At 51.6% G+C, this 337-nt stretch overlaps 1 protein-coding gene across 1 annotated transcript in view; it reads left to right on the top strand.

Moving 5' to 3' along the window:
- The window catches only part of MDH2 (malate dehydrogenase 2, NAD (mitochondrial)), a 6889-nt gene that overhangs the window by 5799 nt on the left and 753 nt on the right, over positions 1 to 337 (top strand). The window lies entirely within an intron of this gene.

Here is a 337-nt window from a genome sequence, read left to right as displayed (position 1 = left end):
GACAGGGATGCTGCTGCTTTTATCTGCTCTTAGGCTGCGGGTCACTGAGTAACCAGAGATTCAGACTTGGCTTAAGAGGTCGTGCTTGCCTCAAGTCAGCGCCTGTTTATGAAGGGCTTTCGAATGATTAACCCGAGTCAGCAATCCTGTCTCCTCGCCTTGATCTGCAAATCCCTCAGAAATTGAGGCACATGGGCGACAACAGCATGGATTAGGATTAATAGATTGCTTGCAAGACCTCTGCTGAACTCTGAAAGAAGTGTTCGTTTTGCCACCCTGCGGGCGGAGTGACAAACACGGGTGCTGCAGCCCTGCTGGGCTGCAAAGGGTGGTGCAT

Source organism: Apaloderma vittatum, unplaced genomic scaffold, assembly GCF_000703405.1.
Source record: "Apaloderma vittatum isolate BGI_N311 unplaced genomic scaffold, ASM70340v1 scaffold29983, whole genome shotgun sequence".
Classification (NCBI taxonomy): domain Eukaryota; kingdom Metazoa; phylum Chordata; class Aves; order Trogoniformes; family Trogonidae; genus Apaloderma; species Apaloderma vittatum.
Note: the sequence above shows the minus strand (reverse complement) of the source record. Positions and strands in the feature narration are given on the sequence as shown.